The sequence below is a fragment of the Cricetulus griseus genome, assembly GCF_003668045.3.
Source record: "Cricetulus griseus strain 17A/GY chromosome 1 unlocalized genomic scaffold, alternate assembly CriGri-PICRH-1.0 chr1_0, whole genome shotgun sequence".
NCBI classification, from domain to species: domain Eukaryota; kingdom Metazoa; phylum Chordata; class Mammalia; order Rodentia; family Cricetidae; genus Cricetulus; species Cricetulus griseus.
In genome coordinates, this window is record NW_023276806.1 from 76,891,705 (window position 1) to 76,916,991 (window position 25,287).

Consider the following 25,287-nt stretch of genomic DNA (forward strand, 5'->3'; position numbering starts at 1 on the left):
TTAAATTTGTCTCTGTGTTAGACAATATCTTCATTGTTCCTGTTGTTCATTACTTTAAATCCCTCCATTTAGAGATGTATGACAGACAATACTTCCTGAGTTAAAAGCAGGGATGAAGCCAAGGGATAGAGTCTGGGAACAGAGGGAACATGACAACTGCTGTGCCTGAGTTCTAAGACACTGTGATCTGTTAAGCTAGGACTGAAATAAGGAAACCGAGAATGGCTCCTTCACTTTCCTGAAACTCCAGGTACAAAATACTGAGCAGCAATTACCATATCAATGTTTTTAGAAGAATGACACCATCGGATAAGAGAGTAAAGCCACAGAAATTGAGTCATCATAGAATGGAAGATGTAAAACTGAGGATGCTACAGTTAAGAAAAATAGAGCTGAGTTGGGGAAGGGGATTAAAGATAAATTATGCCATAGAGGTCAATAAAGCATGGGAGATGATGACATACAGGCAAAAGGCATAAGCAGGAAAGGGAGCCAATTATTTTCTCAACCTGAAGATTATGTTAGTTACTATAAATTCTCTGTGTACAAAGAAAAAATTACTTTCATTGTCCTTTGGAGAGGATTTAAGACTAGTTTGGTTTGGCCACATGTCATGTGAAAAGCGTTCCATGTGTTTTTAAGGATAGATATCAGAGGCAGTGGAGTGAAAAGAGAGTATTAATGAAAGCAACATAATGATGACCTAAGGTATGACAGGTCCTAGTGATTTCTGGACTAAGTAAGTACTTTTTCCTCCATTTTTATAGATTATTATATAATTACATCATTTCTCCCTTTGCTCTTCCTAAATCCTCTTATATACCTCTCCTTGATAGTTTTCAAATTCATGCCTTTTTTATTAATTGTTTTACATACATGTACGTACATACATATGCTTTCCTGAATATAATCAGTTCAACACTGTTACTTGTATGTGTGTTTTTAGGACTGTCTGTTGGGTATTGAATAACCAATTGATGCAATTTCTATGCTCTTCACTGGAGAACACTATTCCTCCAACTCCCAGAATTCCTCAGTTTCCTGTAGTTCTTTGTGTAGGGTTGAGTCCTCCTGGTCTTCTCCCATCCATTTTGAAATGCCTATTGCTATTTTCCTTGTTCAGCTGATGTTTATGCAATCATGTTGGTGAAACTTTATGCATGTTTCTTCTAATATTACTATGAGACATATTTCACAACAAATTCCCTGATATTCTTGTTCTTGTGATCTTTCTGCCCCCTTCTGTACTTTTGCCAGCACACTGTCACTGCTAATGCCCCCAAGCTAACATCCTGCTTTTCATATTTGGGAGGTGGATATTTATAGTCAAAATTAAACAGTGTAGTACAAAGAAGGTATGTCACTAAAAGAAGGACTAAATGTGTTAAACATTTGTTATCAATATCTAATTGGAGTATTAGGATTGGATATGATTACATGATGATGTTACCAAATTCACTTCTTCACCCATGACCACATATATGATTGTTACTTCCTTAAAGGTCATAATGTACTTTATTTCACATATATAGGAGAAGCATTGATTTTGGTGTTTTTATTAAGTAATTATACATACAATTAGTTAGTTATTGTGCCAGCTTTCCATCCCTATAAAATAAAACAGCTTAGGAAAATCAACTTAAAAGAAAGACTTGTTTGGCTCACAGCTTTGGGGCATAATTGTCTCCAGCATTTTAGGCTTGACAGCACATCATGGCAAATACTTATGACAAATGAAAAGCAAATGAACAAAACCAAACACGCTTAATTTGGCTAAGAAAAATAGAAAAAAGAAAGACTGAATCCCAATTACTCTCACAAAAGTGACCCCAATAACCCAACTTCTTTTCACTATGTCCTACCTCCTTCCATAGTGCCAGGGGCTGATAGCCAAGTGTTTAATACATGGCTGTTACACTTGCTGCTGTAAATGAAGATGACTGTATAATCATGTAAATTTGAAATTCAGTCCATTTCTAATATGTGAATCATCACTAATACTGTGAAAAATAATATTTCAAAACTAAAAGTTAAACATTTAATTGACAATATTATTTGTGTTTTAGCTTCTTTTTTCAGCATGCTTGAATGGTTAAAAATGTAAAGTAATGAAAAATGACTACTAATCCCCCTGAAATTTCCTGGACTTTATCTGACTATAAATGAGTAGCACAAACACTTGTTTCCTTTTTCTGTTTTTATTCTTAATTTAACAGACACGTAAAATTATAGAAAGTAATAGAAATTCAAATCAAACCCATTAACCATACTTCCTGTGAATAATTACCTATTAATATTTGTCATTAATAAGTATTTTCTCACATTCAGATATTGCTGTGGATCCTCTGCCACCTGATTCCTACTTAAAGCACTTGTGATCAAATGGTTATAGCACAAGAACCAATATGTACAGGTCAAGATCAAGACAACAAGCATAAAATTATAAGAGTTCCATGGCTCCCGGTCCCTGTATTAGGCATCTACATGTAAGATGAAGAGATCTGCTGGCACTGCCTTGGTCATAGACCTTTTTGGTCCCTCACCTGACAACTTGAAAATCGAGATAATGGATGTAGCTCTTGTAGCAGGAAGGAGAATGGAAGTAGGGTTTGAATGAAAGTTATCAAGCACTGACAATAGGAGCAAGTGACTCCACATGCAGCTCTCTTTGTAGCCCTTGCAGCACTGGCAACTGAGATGGAAAATCTGAGCAGGAGAATGACACACCAGCACACCTTACTGTAATGTGGCTGTTAAAGATTGATGGCATTCTGTTCTTCTTGAACTGCACGTGGGATGGATGAAAGGGGTATGTGGTTTGCTTAATGCACCAGGTTAGTATCTTGATTTATGAGCTGCATAGAGCTTTCCATCAAAGTAACAGAAAAGGTTTTACTGTTGCTTAAAGTGGCATTCCAACTTTTGTCTAAGAATGAAATATGATTTAGAGTGTATTGCCTTCTTGATGGGGAATACAAATCCCTCCCCACTGCCTATTTTACAACTTATTTCAAATAAGTCTCTCCAGTTGGTTTGTGGTGAGTATATTTTCAGTTTTTAGAGATTTATTTTGGTTCACACAATAACATCACGAAATAATATCTGTGTTCTAAGCAGGAGATATTTCCTTTTGCCTTTGGCAATGTAACAGCTTATCAAGGGGATAATGTTCAATAACTAAATGTCCACTCTGTGGACAAGAGCTAGCTTACATCTAGGGAATCAGTTGACATGTAACTTAGTGAATGTAAAAAGACAAAAGAATGATAATTAGACCAATGTAGGGTATTTTTTAAATGATTAAAAATTAAGCAGAAATATTCTAAATTTTTACATTTACCTAAGAGACACTAAAGATACACACACACACACACACACACACACACACACACACACACACTTTTTATTTTAAAAAGTGGCAGTATACAAAATTAGTAGTTTTCATATATTACAATGACCATCATGTTAGGAAAACAATCCCATTCAAAGTAACACACACACACACACACACACACACACACTGGAGATAACTTAAAGGAAACAACAGACTTCTACAACAATATATTGGGAACACTAAACAGTTAAGGAAGAGAGATGAAATGACTTCCCAAATCCATTGATTAGGAGATTTAATATTGTAAAAAGAAGATCCTACCTGAAACAATCTGCATTTTTAACATAATATCAATCAAAGTTCAAGGACCATTCTTCACAGATACAAAAAAGGAATCTTAAATGGTGCATGGAAGTGTAAAACAACAAGGATAATTTAAGAAATCCTGAGCAGAAATAATTTTATATAAATATGTGAATAAGAAATTCTTCTAAATCCAATGCTTAATAATTTACTGTATTTTAAAGATATAGACAACACATAATCATAATATAAGCTGAACATATTAAAATATTTTTTCTTTTAAACGTTTCAGTTTTTTATGTATTTGTTTGTGTGTTTGTCTGAAACTATTTTGCACTACAGCCAAGGAAATAGGTAGGCTAACTATAGCAGTCTCATTCTCAGGTATATGGCAGAACACATGATTTCCCCCCTCCTCCTGCTTTGCCCCCTCCTTCAGTGGATTCAAAGATCCTCCTCGGCAGACTTCTTTCCCCACATTCATTGTTTTATGCTACTATGTAACTCCAGACAGCATTCCCTGGGAGCAAACACACACTTAGGCCAGACATGTGGCAGCCTGAGAATCATCATCTCTCCTTCCTTTCCTCTAATTCCTTCTTCCAATTCTTACCCTGCAGCATACCACTTGCTGTGGTCTTCCCCTCTTCTCTGCCCCCCATTTCCAATGGGTCAGGCAATCACCTCCAATATTCCTCCCCACCCATCTGGTATCCCAGTTCCTAAATCTGACAGGCATTCTATGGGAACTTGCTGGCATGTTGTGGATTCTCCTCACTCTTTGACCTCATTTCCAGGAGATTATGCAAATCCTGGTGGAGAACCCTGCTTTATCCCTTTCTGTGCATGCCCTCAGCTCCCCTTTCATAGCTGTCAGTCTCTAATACCTAAAAGTTCATTTTTTCCAGGTACCCCCCCCCATTGACCACACCTAGCAGGATCACAGAAGTACCTGCAGACAACAGACAGACACCCGACTCTCCTAAAACCAGAGATGTACTCAGACACCAAGGAACAAAATATCCACACAACAAAGATAAGAATATGTAACAGCACCTAGAACTACAATTTTCTCAAATCCAAATGAATAGACTCCAGCCTAAATTATGATATGGCAATGTGTGTCTAATAGAACCCAGAAACCCTACCACACTAAGCACTGAGTATTTCAACATAGATGAAGCACAAAACAAAAACCTTAAAAACCTTAAAATAGCCTTTATGGAGGTCCTAAAAGAAGAAATGAAAAACCCCTTAAATAAATCTATGAAAACATAAACAAATAATGGAAGAAAGCTGAATAAAACAATTCAAGACCCCAAAATAGATTTATAATAAAAATGGAAACCCAAACTGTGGCAAATATTGAAATGAACAATTTAAGCTCTCACACAGAACACTCAGGGTAAAGCTTCACCAAAAAAAAAAAAAAAAAAAAGACATAGATGAGAGAATCTAAAGAGTTGAAGACAAGGTAGAAGATGTGGATATTTCAGTCAAAGAAAATGCTTGGCAAACACACAGAAATAGCTGACCTGAGCAAGTGTGAACTCATGGACCCCAGTCTGACCGGTGGGAAACCAGCATAGGACTGAACCAGGCCCCTTGAAAATGGGTGTCAGTTAGGAGGCCTGGGCAGTATATGGGGCCTCTGGCAGTGGAACAAGTATTTATCCTTAGTGCACAAATGAACTTTGGGAGCCCACTTCACTTAGAGGGATACTCTCTCAGCCAGGACACAAGGGGGAGGGGCTAGACCCTGCTCCAAATGATATGACAGACTTCGAAAATTCCCCATGATTCACAGTCTATCAATATTATGTTGCCAAACTCCTCATAACAGAAGTAAATTGTCCTTTACTTGGACAAATGTTTCTTTTCTCCTATATCCTTACAGATTGTCCCAACCCATTCAACTTTACACCTTCTTTCTTTATATGTTTAGAAAACAAATAGGAATTTTAAAAAAAGACACACACAGGCATAATGAGAGAGACAGGGTTTTGCTAAAAAAAATACTTCAGTCAGAAATCTTAAAATACAAACAAAAGGCCAATAGGATTTTAAAAATTGCCAAGCAAAATAATAATAGACAAAAGTCTATAAAGTACTATTAAGTTCACTTTTTTTGTTTGTCATTCATTGCGGGGTTCGATCTTGTATGGACTGTATGCCCAATGAGACTCCATTGTAGAATATTATTTTTTTCTTTTGCAAGTAGTTATCAATTGGAGATAGCTTTTTAGTTAAGGATGGGAGATTGTACCCACTTTAATCATCTCACTCCCAGCATCCCTTCGGGATTGAAACTGTGCAGCACCCAAGCATGCTGCCATAATCTTTTTCCATTATCAATACCATTATTTGTTCTGTCAAAAGCATTTGACATGTCCATTCAATAGCTGTCTGATTTGCTTCATTTTTCAGTCTACCATCACTTTCATTAAATTAAAAAAAAAAGAAGCTACAGTGCTATGGCTGGTTGGTGAACAGTAATTATATGAATTTAACATGTTTCTGGTTTAATGCAAAAAACAACCCACTGTGCTTATCATAATTGTTCTAACTAGTCATTCAAAAATACAAGTAATTTAAAATCATATTTTCTGACTTGTGTAATAAATTAGTAATTTATTGTCAGTTTTATTAAAGAGTGTTATTACTAGTAGGGCAACCATGTTGCAGTTGAATTTCCCAGTCCATGAACATATGGGTAGTACAAACTAGAGTGTTTGAAGGAAAACAAAAAGAGGACACAAATTTGGATGGGTAAAGGGAAAGTGGTTATGGGAGGAGTTGGGAGTAGTGAATATGGTTAAAAATTCATTGTTAAAATTCTCAATGAATTAATTAAAAACATGCTTACAAAGGAGGTATATACCACGAGGTATATAAGAGTGAGCACTGTAATCGTCCTACTTGAGGGATATTGAAGAAGGTCCTCCTGAAGAGGTGGAAATGTGAGTTGAGGCTTGAATAATGTCAAGTTATGTGTGGTTTAAAGTATGAACTTGTGGACAATATGAGCAAAATACAATGACATATAATTAAAAAATGTATCATGAAACCCCCCAAATTTTAAAACTAAAAATAAACAAAAATAGTGCTTCTCTCTATATATACAATTCAGAGATTTGTTTTGATTTTGAAATTATAGACTAAATCTCCCATCTTAAAGCAGTTCATCCCCTTTGTAAATTACTTCACAGCATGTTATGTTTGATAATTGTAACAATGACAGTAGAAGAATCCTACTTTTAAGGGCTAATCATTATGATATGCTAAGTAAACATAAACACTCAGAAAACTAATGGTGAGGGTCATCATGTCTTAAACCCATTATCTATTTGTTTACATGGTTGTCATGATAGCAACTGCACAATTTATCAAGATCATAACCAAATTCCTTTTTTCAGAGTGTTGCTCAAATATTGATACAGGTAGGATGATACTATCCAGAAAATAACTGCCTTGACTTATGACTAAATATAATTTCTTTGTGCAGTAGTAGATGGAGAGTACTTTAAATAGTAAGGTATATATTGCTGTTTGGTGTGGTATAGAACTTTGCAGGCAATCCTGACTAAATGATAAAGGAACACTTTGTGCTAAAATACTGAAATATTGTAAGACACGTGATAGCAGGCTCATTGTTAACTTCCATATAACCGAGACACCCATGGATTGAACACAGGGATTTGTGCAAGGAAGGATTTTCTTGACTGCTAAGCTGAATCCCAAATTCATGCATCTCTGGTTTGATTAGCTGAGGGCACTGAGTTAAGTACTTAATCCCAGCAATGTTTTTTTTTATTATTAAAATGAATACGATATTTCTCTTCCATGATTTTTTCAAACAGTAGAAAAATCATATGAAAACTATCTTATTCAAAAGACAGGATGATGAGTGCTTTGAAAGGGAGAGCCAAAACAAGAGACTGAAAATAAGGTTTATTTAGATGCACGAATGTGTTTGTTCCTGCTCATTATAATAAACTAAGCTTAAAGAAGTAGAACATGTGGAAAAGAAATGGATTCTTCCAGTTTATACCATCACAGAAAGTTATCTGGGTTGTTTGATGAAAATGCATATTGTCATTAATTTTCCTTCACCTTCAGAATAACTTGATCACACTGTCTTATTCAGCCAGCAGTATGCCACCCTGCTTGATGTTTCCAAACTGCACAGTTTATCTTCTTTCTGCCATGCTCCAAACTTGCCTTCCTTGGTGCCTGAGTTAAATCTAATCCATGATTTTCAAGTTCTTGGTCCCCTATATTAGAAATTGAAGGATGCCAGCAAGGAGTTGTTTGCTTGAATCCAGAATTAGTTTCCATAAGTGATTCTGAAATCATTTTTCTTTTTTTATTTAATAAACAGTCTTATTTTACATATCAGTCCTCCCATTTCCTCACTCACCCATCCGTCCATGCCCCCCATCAACCTCCCCAACCCATTCCATACCCACTCCCTAAGAAGAGTGATGCCTTCCAAGGGGGATCATCAAAGTCTGTCACATCATTTGGGGGTGAGCCTAGGCCCTCTTTTGTGTATTTGGACTGCAATAGTATCCCCCCATAGGGAATGTGCTCCCAAAGTCCATTTGTGCACCAGGGATAAACAGTGGCTCCACTGTTAGAGGTTCCACAGACTGCCCAGGTCTCCTAGCTGACACCCACATTCAGAGGGCTTCATTCTGTCCAATGCTGGTGTCCCAGCTTTATGACTGGGGTCTCTGTGCTCTCATTAGGTCAGGTCAACTGTTTCTGAAGGTTTCTTCAGCATGGTTTTGGCTTGTTTACTCATCCCACCTCTCTCTCTACAAAGGGATTCTGGGAGTATGGCTCAGTACTTAGCTGTGGGTGCTTGTTTCTGCTTTGATCGGCTACTGGATGAAGGCTCTAGGATGGTAATTAAGGTAATCATCAGTCTCATTATTGGGGAAGAACATCGAAGACAGTCTCTCCACTACTGCCTAGATTCTTAGTTGGGGTCATCCTTGTGGATCTCTGAAAGTTTCCCTAGTGCCAGATTTCTCTTCAAACCTCTACTGGCTCCCTCTATTAAGGGGATTCTTTTCTTGCTCTCCTCTATTCCTCCCCTGACTCAATCTTCCTGATCCCTCATGTTCTCCTCCCCCCTCCTCTTCTCCCCTTCTCTTCTTCCTCCCTCCCTCCTATCACCCCCATGCTCCCAGTTTTCTCAAGGGTTCTTGTCCCTTTCTCCTTCTGAATGAGATAACCTAATCGCAGAAAGACAAGCATGGTATGTACTCACTCATATATGGATATCAGACATACAGGAATTCTGAAATCTTACACACATAGCCCCACATGGATTTCTACAGGGTTACCTGACCTATCAGTACCATACCATGGCTACCCCGTGTGAATGTAGCAGTCTTCTCTCTCCTTATTGGTAAAGGATAAACTTCTGTGAGTTTTAGCATCTGTATTTGTGCTTTATATCACTTTCATCTTCCTAATTCTAGAACATTTTCAAGCTTCTTGAAATTTTTGAAAATTATCTATTTTCATCAGTACAGTTATATATTCCTTATCACATCAATATGTATCTAGGAACATATAGGAACATATAAGTAGATGTGTTTATATTCTTCTGTTCATCAATTATCTGCCTAGATTTTGATCATCATCTTTCAGTAATCATTAGGGATTACTCCTCTGTTTCTACATGGGCCATACTCTGAGAATGCTTAGGCCTCTAATGAAAACAACAAAATTTGCATATAGTCTGCACAGATCGTTCTTTAGTCATTTTGAAAAATTTAATATGTGGCATCACACTGTAGCACAATCTGGCCCTGCATGCCATCCAATTCTTTTCTCTAAGGTTACTGAGCCACTATACCCAGCATCATCCTTTATATTTTCTATAATCTTCAATTACATACAATGCATAATATAATACAAGCAGAAATAGTTTTTAACTAGGTCATTTAGGAAGAATTAAAAGACAGGAATTTATGTATGTATGTATGTATATATGTATGTATGTATGTATGTATATTCAATATAGTTTTAACCTTTTTCCCACAGGGTAGATAAGGAACCCTTGATGCAGTTTCAAAAGTCTCTCTATGGATATGTTATATGGTATGTTTCCACAAATACAGAAGATTTCATAGATGTCTGTCATCTATTTATTAGATTGCCTCAATCCATCTTCTATTTATGTATCATCCCCTTTATTACCATAGAATAGTTGGATTAAGTTTAATGTGGTAAAATCCGAAGCCAAAAATCAGTGGCACAATCAGCAAATATCTTCTTTTCACATTAGATGAGGTGTATGTACTAACTGAATCCCTTCGTTTGTTGAAGTCACAAACGGGAACGTTCCTATCCCAGAAAACCAAAATTTGTGAGGTATGATACAATTTAACACTCTATTCTTGAAACAGCACTCAAAGTTCAATATATAGATGATATATCAAGTTCATCCATGTACTCAGAATGCAGTGGTACAATTGCTTAAGAGCAGCACTCAGCACTGGATCCCATAGTAACTCAGATTTCTCATCTCCTTGGGAAATATACTCACATTGCTCCCAAAAGAAGCAAATGGACTATCAGTCCATTAACATAATCATTACATTATGTGTAATGTTCAGGGTCTCTCGTACTCTGGCCTTCATGGCTTGGGTCCTGTAACTTTGCCTATGCACGGTGAGGGAAAACAGAAATGACAGTAACAAAGACAAATATACAATAAAGGTAGGATCATGTGGAGTTGTGCATTCTATTAGGGAGCACCTTCTACTCCCAAGAACCCACATCTCCAGAATCATTTTTTAAGTACAACATAGAGGGAAGGGTGAACTAGATTCAATTAGGTATCCATAGAAAAGAAATCTCAGCTTTAAACGTTCAGAAGGAGGAAGAATCTACAATAGCTAGAATTTTTACACTCATACTTGTACAAGAAGAGGAAGTCTTTATCAACTTCAAGCTTGGTCCATATGGGGAAACAGTGTTGCCAAGTTTCCAGGAGCCTGAGGTTTTGGTTTTTGTCATGACCTTGGCCATGTGGATAATACACACTGATTCAGGACTTCATTCACTCAGGGTTTCCTCTGATTCCTATACTCTGGCCTACCCATAGTTATCTCTGCACCAGACACAGCTGATATTATCTTGTTTCCTCTTTGTATGCTCAACATCTACTCATTTGTCATTGGTGAGACAGAATAACCTAATTACAATAAATGTCTTGATTTCATTAATTGAAGAAGAGAGAACAACTCTTCTTTGTACTTTGGAATGCTGAATTGCCTCTAGAGAGACAGACAGCTGGAGGAGGAGGCCTGTATTCCTTCATACTCATCCAGGGAGAAGAACCCTCACTCTGCCAGATCGTTCTTTCTATTTCCAATGCAACTTTACTCAGTGTCTATCCCCGTGAGTTTTCAACAACATTCTTTAGCCCATATAACAGACATAACTTTCTTGAGAAGTGCTTTACTCTAGGTCATGGATCATTATATTTTCTTTCAGCTACATTAGTAAATGTGGTCTTCTCCAAAATGTAACGAGGTTTTCATCAATTAAATATAGGTCACTTCCCTGTACTGACAGCTTACCATATGGCCCTGGGATGGAGATCAGCAGTAGATTGCTTGCTCAGCACATTCCATTCATATCACTCAAACCTAAAAGGAATTACCAAGCTATAGCTGCCAATGTTAACCTAATCTGAAATGACACCAGATTCAAACAGTGTTCAACAAGATCTGTGATGCTCCCAGCAATGTTACAACATGAATTGTACCTATTAAAACATCTGCAAATCTTAAAACATGTGAAAATGACACATAACATTAATTTTATGTCAGAATAACACTAGTTTATTTTATAAGAAATTCCATACATTTTGAAGCTATTCAACACCCCAAACCTTTTTTTTTTATTTTCTCATTATGAAATAGTTAACAATTTATACATTTCTTATGAGTGCTATTATGCCCTTCAACTATGTCAACTCCTTTTGACATAGATTTCCCATGGTGCTGAAATTATTCAGCCTGTGCTGCTGCTTTGGCTTAATGTTATAGCAGCATTCCATAATGTGGCGAAAATTATGTCATGTGTAACATATAAGATCTTTTTGTGTGTTACCTACTCATTTAATTTCTTCTTTCACATATTCTCATTTCCTAAATTTACATTTATCATTGCATATATGAACTATTATATTGATTACATCACTCTGAACAAATCTAATGTGGCTTTTGCTTTAAAAGTCCATGGTACCTTGGTACATTCCTAGCATTCCTGAGGAATGATATTTATTTTCTACATCCTCAGGGAAAATAACTAAGAAGGTTAAATCATATAGAAAATATTTTATAGCAAAGAGATTCTCAAAAAGAAGGCTTTGTTAATTCTGGCTTCTGACTATTCAAGTAATTCCAAAATCAATACAAAATCCTGTGTTTATCAAATGGAGAGTCTATCTCCAAATACTGGACACACATGCTGTGGAACCAGAGCACAGGAAAAGAGCATTGACAAACATCATGAAATCCAATACTCTCTTGTTCCTTTCAACAGTATATGGTAAATTTTAAAAATATATATTCATATTATTTCACATATGTTACAGGTTTTTAGATTTTTGTAACTTATACTGTAAGATAATGTGGACATTCATCATTGAAAGATAACATTAGATTCTCTTGGTAACTCTCAGCCTAGCAGTAAACAGCTCCTTAGGTAGAGACTACCTTTGCTCTCTAGAGAAAGGCTTTGTGTTTTACTGTGATGCTCTCCTCAGCCTTCCTGGGTTCTCAGAACAGAGGCTTCTATGATTTTAAATGAAAATTTAAAGTACACATGATTATTTCTACTACTTATTTTAAAATGTTTTATTAGAAATGCCCTATTCTTTAAATGTAATGGTTTTAAACCCTTTGTACTATGTAAAATTTGGCAGATATAATGTATTCTGCATTCAAATAGCATTAAATAATATAAACTGCAATTTGACACTAATTTTATTAAACTGTCTTTTTTCTTTTCATTTTTAGTATAATATTGCATTTAATTATGTTCATCAATTTGAACAACTTACTGGAATGAACACTCTCTGAAAAAAATTAAAATTACATTAATAAAATGAATCTTTGAAAAATTTTATAAAGAAGCATTAGAATGGAACAGCAGCAGTAATGGAACAACAGCAAAATGGGAAATTGCTAAATATTCAAAGGGTTTAATGAACTGTTAGTAATATGATTAAACACGTCTGTTAATATTATCAACCTCACCAATGCAGTCAAATAATAGAAATTTAATTATATAAACATAGTATTTTAAGGAACCAGTATACTAACATTCACATCAGACTTCACATAAAATTGTAATGAGTTCAAACTTCATAATTTACATGTGTAATGTAGATGTATATTTTTATACACATGGAATTTAAATATTCATTCATGACACTACTTCAAAATGCAGAAAAACCTTAGATGGTAGAATGTACAAAAGTATCAAAGATAAATACTTAAATGTTCTAATATTAATTGTTGTTAGAATGTAACTGTTTTACGATGTATATGCATTGGTAAATTTTCATAATAATAATAATTATTATTATTATTATTATTATTATTATTATTAACACATTCATTACATTGTTAAGTTTACTTTTAAAATTAGGGACAATAGACCTTGTTTGGTTTATATGAGGGATGCCCAGGCAGGAACTCAAAGCAGGAACCTGGAAGAAGGAACTGAAGAAGAGACTATGGAAGAATGTTTCTTGTTGGCTTGCTTCCCCTGGATACCACTCAGTATTAACTCGCCAATTACTAATCAAGGAACTGCACTCAGAGAATTGCCAACAGGCAATCCACTGGAGGCATCTATTAGTTGATATTCCTCTTTCCAGGGACTCTAGATTATTTCAGGTTGAAAACAAAAACACAATGAACAAACAAAAAATTAAAACAAAGCAAAAACAACAAATAAAAACCATAAAGACACACCGTCTTGCTTAATCATACGATTCTAAAACCTGGACATTCTGTTTAAAATCTCTTCTTATCCCCATCTCTTACAAATCCTCACATAGAATCATCAATAACCTCTACTTGCCTGGTATACCCAACATTACAAGTAAAGAATTCTACCCTCTTTCAGGTCTGCCAATTAGTAATTGCTGTAATAGTGAACAAGGCACTTTATCATTTCAGGCCCTATGTCCAATTAAAGATTAGTTTCTTAGGGAGATGATCTATTAAATACATTGAATCTCAACCCAAACTAGCATATCTTGCCACTGTATCTCTTAATTGATGATATTCATCTTTCCATTGCTTTGCCTCCCCCACATATTTATATACATGGAATTTAAATATTCATATATTTCCTCTATGACCCACTAACTTTTTAAAATGTCCTAATCTTCTACTCAGGCCTTTCTAGTTGGAGAAATCATTATGAATCCAGGTTAGTCTCATTAAAGGAATATGTATTTTCTATAGAGGTACTTATATTAAACATCAACACCACATCACACCCATTCTTGGTATCCAACCAAAACTAAAAGTATTTTAAATCAAATCAACAGCATTTTTTGAATTCTAAAAGAATTTCACATAAATGAAGTGAGAAACTCATTGTAGGGAAATTTGGCTGTGGAGTCTATGAGAGGTCATAGCAATCTCTCCACATCTTTTTCTACAGGCCTAAAACTGTTCTAGAGTGAAAGGTAGTTTTAAACATTTCTGTTTTTCCAATCTTGTTGTTCAAACAGTGATCTGCTGGTGCCTCAATCATTTTTTCTTTTACCAAATATCATATGAATGGAACCGTATAGAACATAACTTCCTAGAGAACAAATGTGCATATAAAACTCATCTGTGGCTTTCTACCAGCTGATAGACATTCCTTGGATTCTGGAGCGGAGTTGCTCTGTTTTTATCATCTGCTCACTTAGGGAAAACCATCTTGCTTCCTTCCAGTTTTTGTTGATATGTACAGAGCTGTTTTAAACAACCATGTGCGGATTTTAAAGTGACATATATTAGAGTCAAACTAGAGTGAAATTGCAGCATCACATAAAAATGCCCCAATTATAAGGAAGTGCTCTGCACATTTGTACCTATTTGCATTTCCCCAGCTATATTCCCCATTGCATCTAACTATGACATGAGTTGACTGGTCCATTTGTTCATTTAATTAGGTTGTTTATTAACTTTAAATGTTGTTTCAAATATATTACTTGCTTGGGCTGGGCATGGTGAGGCATAACTTTAATCCCAACACTCAAGAGGCAGAAGTCCAGGGATCTCTGTGAATCCTAGAAAAGCCTGGTAATTAACAGAGAAACCAACACCTGGTCAACTTGTGGGAAATACAAGACTTTGGCATGCTCATCTCTATGGGGAATGTCTATATAATAACGCTTTTCTCAAGTCATAATGATCTATGTTGAAAGACGGATGAAAGATTTCAAAAGCCAGATGTGTTTGGTGATTTCAAACTAGACAGAAATTGCATCATCACATAAAAATTCTATATGTATAAGGAAGTAATGGTGTTCAACATATCTGCACCAATTTCCACCTCTGTTAAGGATTGAATGGTGAGTGGACTTATGGAAATGGCATTAAATCATTAGAAGTCATTTTATTATTATGGCCATTTAACAAAATAATAGTAGTAGATTTTTCCTAGGGACAATGACCTAGATAGCTACAGGTCCTTGGCTTCATCACCAATTGACAGATAGGATCAAGTTTGTGGAATGGACTTTACACCTAGTATAAAAGATTTTCATAACATTGATACCATTATTTAAACTGTAGGCACATCTTGTCAGCCAGATCATTATTGGAATGTATGGAATTAGTATATATGTGAGACTGAACTAAGGTATCCCTTTCTTCTACCTTTTCTTCAATGCCTGAGAAATTTTTGTTCCATTTTTGTATTATATAGGTAATGCTTCCTCTGAGGTCCTGATAAAATTCTTAAGTTTTTCATTTCTAGTTTTCCCTAAGTTTGGGTTTTCTTTATTATTTATCATTCCATATACTTTATCCTTTATCCATATCCATATCCTTTATCATTCCATATTTTTTATTTCATATCACTGTTTATGTCATGTATTTCATTAATGAATTTATGCATATCATCTTTAATGTCTTTGAGCATATTCGTAGTATCTATTTTGCAGTCTTTGTCTTCAGTTTCAGCTATACTGCATTTTGCCATGTCTTCTGCAGTATGGTTGCTGGTTTCTAGTAGAAACACTTTGTCATGGCTGTTAGTGATTTTTTTGTTACACTGGCATCGATGCATCTACTTTTTAGACAAGTGTATTCTAGGTGTTAATGTCTAGTCTTCTCATTGTTGGGTGGGTTTCCCAATCCTTAATTTCTGCTATCCTCTTATGAGCATGTGGGTGTTTCTTGCTTGGTAGGGAATACCAATTTTCTAACAGTTGTGACCATTTGGGTCTTAAGTAGAACTTATTTCTAGGTACCAGGAGTCACAAAGCAGGAATCAGGTTGTCAAAAGTCATGGTGCTGGGGGTTGATTGAGAGTGTTCACAGGAGGGAGGAAAGAGGAGTCTCCCATGAGGCTCTATGGATTCCACTAGAAATAGAGAAAGCAACTGAATATAGCCCCCTGCTGATGTCTGCTACCAGCTGGGAATGAGACTGAGGAAATGGAAAGGGAGGATGTAAAGGAAATTGAAGACAACATACCTGATTCCCTGCCTGTCATGCTTTTCTAGGAACAAACAGCCTTTAATGATAGCAGGTGAGACAAAGGTATGAGTTGAAAAAGTCAAGATATATACAAGGGTATCTGTTTAGTTCCCTGGGAGAGGGTGCAAATAGAAATTGATGTATTTTTAAATACTTGTTTGTGAACATGATGTTTTTTGTCTTTTGCCTGATAATATGGTGAACTCTATTTTGATTTTTACATTTTGAACTTGTCTTTACTTCCTAACTATAAACAGAAACATTATTTATATTATTTATTAATTTAGTAGATATTATTTTAATAGGACTTTGTGAGTAAATCATGGAATATATTGTCTTGTACTTTCTCTTATAATATCTGTCTATGGTTTTCACCTGAGTCAATGTTGGCACCATACAATTAATTAAGATGTATTTATTTCACCTTGATTTCTTGGAAATGATTGTATAAAATAGCGTTTATTAGCCAGGAATTGGTGGCTCACATCTTTAATCCCAGCATTGGAGGGGGTGGGGCAGAAGCAGGTGGATCTCTGTGAGTTCCAGGCCAGCCTGGTCTACAGAGTGAGCTCCAGGACAACCTCCAAAGCAATACAGAGAAACCCTGTCTCGAAAAACAAACAAAAACAATGTGCTTATTTTCATAAGTGTTTTATGAACTTACCCCCAACCCACCATGGATGCATGTACTTGTTTCTAATTTAATATACTTTAAATGCCCTTTAAAAGACATATAATGCCCTTATATGGACGCAATAGCATTTTGACACTTAAGTGCTAGTAGTAAACTCCATGGTTGAAATCTTGTTCTCCTGGCACATTTCTTAGAGTAACAGTATAGTTTCTACTTAATAAGAAGGACTACCCTAAGTGTGGTAATACCATTCTGAGGACTCATTAAAAGGAAGTGAGGGGAAAGGATTCATCACTGCTTCCCAACTGCAAATGCAATGTGACAAGTTCCCTCAAGATCCTGAGTTCATGACTTCCTCATCATGATGGACTATGAACCAAAACAAGCCGTTTCTTTTTAAATTGTTTTTGTGCAGTATTTTGTTGAAGGAACAAAACAAGTAACTAATTCAATGGCTATTAAAACAACATGTAAAAATCTACACTGAAATAGTGTTTACTACATGAATACATGTTGTTTTCACCAGAATATTACAATTTGTTCCTACAATTCTTGTAGCCCTGCTGCTTCTGTTTTACTTGTATATATTCTATAATCACTCAATATGCTGGAACCTCTGTTACTTTAAACAAAGAGCGTTCTTTTGGGTATTATAAGAAAAAGTAAGTTACTTTACCTCACTCTACAGTATAAATTCTCTTATTATTTTCTAATTACAATTTCTAACATCATTTTATGTCTGCTTGAATAAATTCTATTTACATTTCTTATGGAACAGATTTACTAAACAAAACTCTGGTCTTGTTTCCTGAAAGAGAATTTCTTCTTAACTCTGTATGATAATTTTTCTAGTTAAAAACATTCTAGGCTGATTATTTATTTATTTGTTTGTTTGTGTTTGTTTACATTCAAACTACAGTTTCCCCTCCCAGTTCCTCTCTTATATCCTCTGTCCCCCTTCCCCTATCCACTCCTTCTCTTCAGAAAAATCAGGCATTCCACAAGTGTCAAACAGCATGGTATATCAAGTTGCAGGGAAAGTCTCTGCTTATTTCATTTTTCTTTGATATCTTCAGATGAGGATATTGTAATGCTATTTTTTCTGCTGTGTATTTAAAGTGTCTTACCATTTTCTTTTGATTTTGTTCCATCTTCATGTTTCTGTTTAGAAGATATGTCATATATTTTCTTTATAGATGTGCCATTTCAATCCATCATGGTGGCAAGTGTATGGTTGAACAACTCACTGACATCATCGCCAGGTGATCAAGCTCCTTGTGTCATAGCTAGAGTAGGATGTAGGCATCGATAGGCTTCACAGTCTAACCCTAGCAGGCTATGGCTAGCAAATAGCCTCATATCATGAAAACTTACAACCTTCCAAAACAGCACCATCAAATGGTGACCAAGTATTCAAGTATGTGGTAGGGGAATTTAGAATTTATATTATTACATACTATGCCTAGTATGTTTCTTCTGTTTAGCTTTCTTGAAATTCAGTATATATTTTGTTTCATAGTCCCAGAGCTTCCATAGTCAATAGTTTCAGTTACACACTTCAAATACTCTTCTTTTCTTCCTCTGTTCTTGGCATTTTAACTGAAGCTATATCATGCAAAAATGAAGTATACTGTCTCACTTGGATGAAAACTCTCCCATCAACTCAGCTCTCCACAGAATCTGAGAAGATTCAATGGTGTTCATTTTCTCTAAAGGTGCTGATGTAAGTATTCAAATCATGTCCTACAGACTCATTATAACCTAAAGCATCCATTCATGTCTAGCCACAGGTTACTGCATATGGAATCCAGCTCTTACCAGTCTCCCTAGTTATCCACTTATTTTTAGAAGATTAATTATTCTGTATTTTCAGTATTATTTTAAATCAACTCACAGTTCTCTAATTTTTAAAAAAAATATTTATTGAATCATAGAGTCAGAGATAACATTCATGAACTCATCAGCTGCTGTGTTCATACAATAGTATAATTGATACAACAGCTAATTTCTACATTTCTGATGAGAAGAATTCATATAGCTTATGTAAGCAAATTAAATCCTTATATACATGAGGAAATTTTATTGGCCTCTGGGAAGTAATTTTAATTCCAGAATAACTTTCCACAAACTGATATGTGAAAGCACTTTCACAAGAGATCAGTCTTTTAAACCCAATGAGAAATAAAATTTCAAGTATCTCCTAGGAGAAGTATTATGCTTGGTTCAGATCTTCTAGGGCAAAATTAAAATAACAAGTCCTTTGAAGGCACTAAGAACCTGAAAAAGAAGTGTAATGGATCAGGTAAACAGCAAAAAAAAAAATAAAAATGAACAAAAATATATGAGTACCAGTTCTCATTTAAAACAACAAATCTATATCCTTTTAAAGGAAACTATCTCACAGTTAGAGAACAAGTCCAAATATACTTCACAAACAAAGTGATTGCCACCCAATGCCTGCATAAAACCTGCTGGCATAGTCTTCACCAAAAGTTAATGATTAATTTGTTTTCACAAGCAAAAACAGATTCAAATGGCTAGCAATCCACCTGATACTACACAGATACCAGAAGCATACATGTAATTAGAATAAAATTATATGAACCTTTATTCTAATTATTATTCTAAAACAATCACTTTGATGATCTTTTATTTTAATTACAAGAATATGAGTCTTAAGTTACAATGTAGCAAAGTTTGCTTTTCTTTCTTTGAACTCTGAAATTATGAAGCTTAATCTAAATTTATAAATTAAATTATACAATATATCACATAAACCTCTTATATAGAGGTGATAAACTGAGCATATTATTTTAGTTATTTTTCAAGAATGTTTTACTTGTATATAATATTTTAAACTTTTGTGGATTTATGGAATGCTAGAAATTTAATTTAGTAGATTAAAATATTGAAACTCAGATATAAGGAAAAGTAATGACAAATTACTGAATAATAATTTTGCATTGACAAATGTTTTAATGAAAGTGTGGAAAAAAGTCTCAAGAGGGGTAGTGTTCAAGAGTAGGCAGGGTTTTCCAAGAGGAGCCCATGCTTTGTTCCTATTTGCAGCAGTGAAATGAATATGGGTGTTAGGAAGGGAGAAAAATCAGTTTGCTGATCTGGACTAAATAGAGAACAGACGAAGTCCCACCAATTGCAGGGGAATAGGGTTAGCAAGTGCTGCACAGCAATGAGATGTCACCTTTCTTTCTCTAAATAAAGTAAAAATTCCAATGGGTACACCCAAGGGGCAAACACTACTAGGTGACCCAGGAAGTGACAGAGCCATAAAGATCTGAAGAAGATAATACTATGTAGTCACATTCTTTTTTTCCTTATTTTTTTGTTTTTTCGAGACAGGGTTTCTTTGTGTAGCTTTGAAGCCTATCCTGGCACTCACTGTGGCCTTGAACTCACCGAGATCTACCTGCCTCTGCCTCCTGGATGCTGGCATTAAAGGCATGTGCCACCAATGCCTGGCATTGTCACATTCTTAAAGGTGTTAAATATTGACTCAGAGTCATAATGATAATGACAGCATACATTAGAAAACACTCATACTCACGGGAATGAGGAAATTACCACAAGTCTCCACCATTCAATTAATTATTGCTGAAATAGAAAGAATTAATTAGCCAGTACCTTTGAGAACCTTTCAAATACTATCTAATACCAAGTGATCAGCCTTAAATGGAAATAAACAATAAATGTATTTAGAGGTTATTTTATTTTTAATCGTAGTCTATTATCTGTATGTCTATCTCTAATTTGTCTATGCATATGTCTATTATCCATTCATCTTTTTATCTATGTGTTTATATTAATAGTTTAAAAAATAATAGTTTTTAAAAAGGGGCCATAAACTACAGAGGAGACAAAGAGGTGATACAGGAGGACCTGGAGAAGGTAGGGGTATGCATAATATTTTTTTCCTAATTTTAAATTTTAAATTATAAACAAGCCTTTTTCCATGTAAATCCCAGTTCTCTCTCAAACCCCTTCTCCCCTGCCCAGCACTGAGTCCCTATCCCATCCGCTTTCTGCTTTCCTGGGAGGGTGAGGCCTTCTATTGGGGATCTTCAAAGTCTGACATAATTTGGAGCAGGGCCTAGACCTCTACCATGTGTCTAGGCTGAGAGACTATCAGCTCCCAAAATCCATTCGTGTTCTAGGGATAAATACTGATAAATTACCAGAGGCCCCATGGATTAACCAGACCTCCAAACTGACGTCCTCATTCAGGAGATCTGGAACAGTCCTATGCTGGTTTCCCAGCTATCAGTATGGGGGTCCATGAGCTCCCCCTTGTTCAGGTCAGCTGTGTCTGTGGGTTTCTCCAGCCTGGTCTGGACCCCTTTGCTCATCACTCCTCCCTCTCTTATTCAGGATAATATTAACTATGAACATTTATATATTTATTTATTTTGGTTTTTCGAGACAGGGTTTCTCTGTGGCTTTGGAGGCTATCCTGGAACTAGCTCTTGTAGGCTGGTCTCCAACTCACAGAGATCCACCTGCCTCTGTCTCCCAAATGCTGGGATTAAAGGTGTGTGCCCTACCACCCAGCTTAACTATGAAATTTTATTTTATTTTTTCATGAGATTAAAACAGGATAAATGGTAAAATAATAAATTAAAAAGAAAATCCAAAGTGAATTATGTAGGAAAACAAAAATCACACTTCATTTTCAGGCTTTTAAAGGTTGAACCCCCTATAACTCCTGTCATTTTGTAGCAGGAATAATAAGTGAAAAGTATGCTAGTCTTATTTATATAACTTATATTTATATAAGTGCTGTGTCTTAGTGTAAGTCTGAGAAAACGTGCGGTTTGCATGGTGAACCTGCTGCAGTGCATTAGATCTCTATGCTTGTGTCTTTGTAAAACCCCATGAGGAGAAATATTCACTGTGCTCTATTATTATAATTAGAGATTAAATGCAAAATGAGCCAAAACCGAATTAGTAGTGTGCTTTTGGCTTTGTTATTCATGATACCTAAAGTAGTTTAAGTTCAATATATTATCTTACAAAAATGTTATTAAAGTTGATATCAAGAGTTTCAAATAAAATAGCCTAATACAGTTTAATCAGATGTTATTTCTTAATTGGAAGATGAAATATTAACCCTTATGATTCTGTAACATAAGAAAACACTTGGGATCATCTGGCAATACCAACAGGAAATATGTCTGTCTCAATGAAATTAAACAAGCCCAAAATAACACTTAGCATATGACACATAGAACACTAGACTGCATATCTTACATTTAAATTTTTGGTATAAATGTACATTGTCTCTCATAGGAATATAAATGATTGCTGTTAAAATTATTCACTTCAAATTTCATGAACATTTCAGAAGCATTTTTCAAATTGCTTTTATTAGAGTATTCCTTTCTCTCTGAAGTAACACTTCTTCCTTCATATTCGGGACAATGCTTAATGTCTTGGTAAGTGTTACTATTGGTGTGATGAAATTTCATGACCACAAGCAACCTTGGGAGGAAAGGACTTATTTCACTCATGTTCCACATAACTGTTAATCATTAAAAGCAGTGAAGGCAGGAACTCAAGGAGAACAGAAACCTGGAATCAGGTGCTGCTGTAGAGGCCTTGGCAGAGTGAGTCCTGCATACTAGCCTTCTGACCATGACTTTCTCAGTCTGCTTCCTTAAAGAACCTTGAACCAGAGTGCATTGGAGACTTAATAAGACTATGAGATTTGCTTAAAATATGCAAGGTCAGCTGGGCTTTGGTGGTGCAAGCCTTTAATCCCAGCACTCAGGTGACAAAAGCAGGTGGATGTCTTGGTTCGAGGCCAGTTTGTCTACACAGTGAGTTCCAGGACAGCCTCCAAAGCAATGCAGAGAAATCCTGTCTCCAACAACAAAACAAAACCACAAAACAATACAAAACAAAATGCAAGGTCCTTTGTTCAATCTCCAGAAACTGGTTAAAGAGAAGGAGATAGATAGATAGATAGATAGATAGATAGATAGATAGATAGATAGATAGATAATAGATAGATGATGGATAGATAGAAAGATAGAGAGAGAGGGAGGACGGAGGAAAGTAGGGAGGGAAGGGAAGAGAGAGAGAGAAGAGAGGCGGAGAGAAAGAGAGAGCATTGAGATTCTCTGCCTCAGAATATGATGCCTTGTACTGAGTTTTGCAATATGAGGTGTCCTGTTTTCCAACTGATTCATGTATCACAGTTCCAAGATACAGAACTGTGCACCAATGAAACTTCTATACTTTGTAAAATTATCTATTTTCAAGGATTTTGTTTCAGAAAAGAATACAGAATAAAACTATATACCTCTATATACATTTTGTCTCAAGAAAATAGTATTATTTCACTTACAAATACAAATGTTTTTGCAACTACTAATATTTTGAAACTGTTAAAGTTTAATAGCACTAAATAAGTAATGGCATGTTGATTTTATAAGCTGTATTCATTTTCAGCACTCAGAAGAACAACTTTCTATAAAGAAAACAAAATTTAAAGATAGTTATTTCAAGGCATACATCAAGTCATAATTTTTTCTAATTTTTGTCATATTGCTTGAAAGATTGTAGGACTTCTTAGGACTTTTAAACACTATATTATGTTTGTAAATTGTATTCATAATATAAAAAAATAAGATGTGGCCTTATACCAAAAATGAGTTTTCTAAAATGTGTATTTATTGGTATCTTACAAATATAAAAATTATTTATTTCAAATAACTTTTTAGTAGAAGAAATAGTGAAAATAATTCATTAATATATATGTGTCCCGACCTGCAGGACATCAACCTGGGGCAAGAGAGTCAGGGATAGGGAATGGGGACAAGAGATGCAGAAAGAACGACCGACCACAATCCAGGATTCTGATCAAGTGTCAAACTTTACTTTTCCCAGGCTAGCTTATATAGTCAGGATATGGGGAGGGACAGAATGGGTTGTTTGTGAGCCAGGTGTTAGTATAGGCAGGATATTAAGAAGCCACAAAGAGGATGTTTGGCAGGGTAAAGAGTTCATGAGTAAGAGGTCCAGGAAGGGGTTGCCTAGGTGACTGAGCCTGTGGGTGGAGCACTGGGTTAAGTTGTTTCTTTTCATGAGCTGAGGTTCTAAGGAGCTGCTATCTAAAGTTTAACTATGTGATCTGCCAAGCATGGCCTAGGATCTCATGCCAAGCCCTGAGATTTAGCTCCCAACATATATGTTGCCTAAAAAATCCTAATTTAATCCTACATAGACTGAAAACCTTTAATTTAAGGATTAGACTAAATTATTTTGTGTTACTCTTCTAAGAGTTGTACAAACATCATTGAAAAATAAGTATGTAGTCATTGTAATATAAACAGCATAACGGCGCCTGAGGGTGATGCTGAAATTGATCTTGAAATCACAAACTTTAAAAAGGTATTATTTGCAAAGGGAAAACAACAAAAGAGAAATAAATAATGTTAACAATTATAGAAAATCTTAAGGTGTCTGTAATATCTTCTCTAAAGAATATTATAAACGGTCAATTTTGTCATTGAAAGGTGTACTGAGTAACAGATATATCTATATGAATTTACAGATGATACTATTTTGTAATTTGTTATTATAAATTATTTCTCTTACTCCTTAACTCAAGCATTTATTATGTCACCTTTATCAGTTCAGATCAGGAACCTATCTAGATTCTGACTTTAAGAATAGCTCTAATGATTCAGATTTAAGAATCAAATTCGCTGCAGGATCCTGAACTACCCTGAAGTAACTGACACTCAGAAAAGTACACTATTCTGAATGAGAAAGGAATTTATATGTGCTCTTTTCATTTATAGAGATAAATGTCTATTCTTTCATCTTTAACATAACAAGTACATTACAACTCTTACATTTAATCAGGAGTGTTTTCTCCTAAGGTCATACACAGTGAAATTTGTCTTTGAATCCTCTGTTGTTCCTGCGTCCCACTTCGCTCATTTTCTGTGTTTTTGCAGTTCCTTATGCATCGATGACCCACTGAGTTGGTGGCTCCCATGAGATAGGATTGAGGGGTTTTCATTTCATGGATATTGGGTTTTGGCTCTGCTTAGCACCCAAATAGCTCCCCCTTGAACTATTTAAAATTAATGTTCCTGTTTGCATTTTCACGGGTTTTAGCAAGAAATAGTCTCAAGGTCCACGTCACTGTGAACTCAAGCCTGTGTTTACATTTTTTTTCAGGAAAAACTAATCTTTTTGCAGACACCTCTGTTGATAAATGTTGTTCAACACTATCCCTGTGT